Consider the following 241-nt stretch of genomic DNA (forward strand, 5'->3'; position numbering starts at 1 on the left):
ACCTGAATGCAGTAGTCCATGTGTGAGATAACTAGGGCATGCACTACTCTGGCGAGACAGTCTGTGGGCCGGTAGGGTCTCAGATGGCCTACCAGATGGAGCTGGAAGACAGAATTGACCTGTACCTCCATGGACAGCTATGAGTCCAAAATGACTCCCAGGCTTCTCACCTGGTCATTCAGGGGCACAGTTGCCCCATTCAAGACCAGGGGTTCCCCCACACCTGCCCCCGTCTCCCCAA

This window comes from Podarcis liolepis (genome assembly GCF_965112155.1).
Source record: "Podarcis liolepis genome assembly, chromosome: 2".
Lineage (NCBI taxonomy): Eukaryota > Metazoa > Chordata > Lepidosauria > Squamata > Lacertidae > Podarcis > Podarcis liolepis.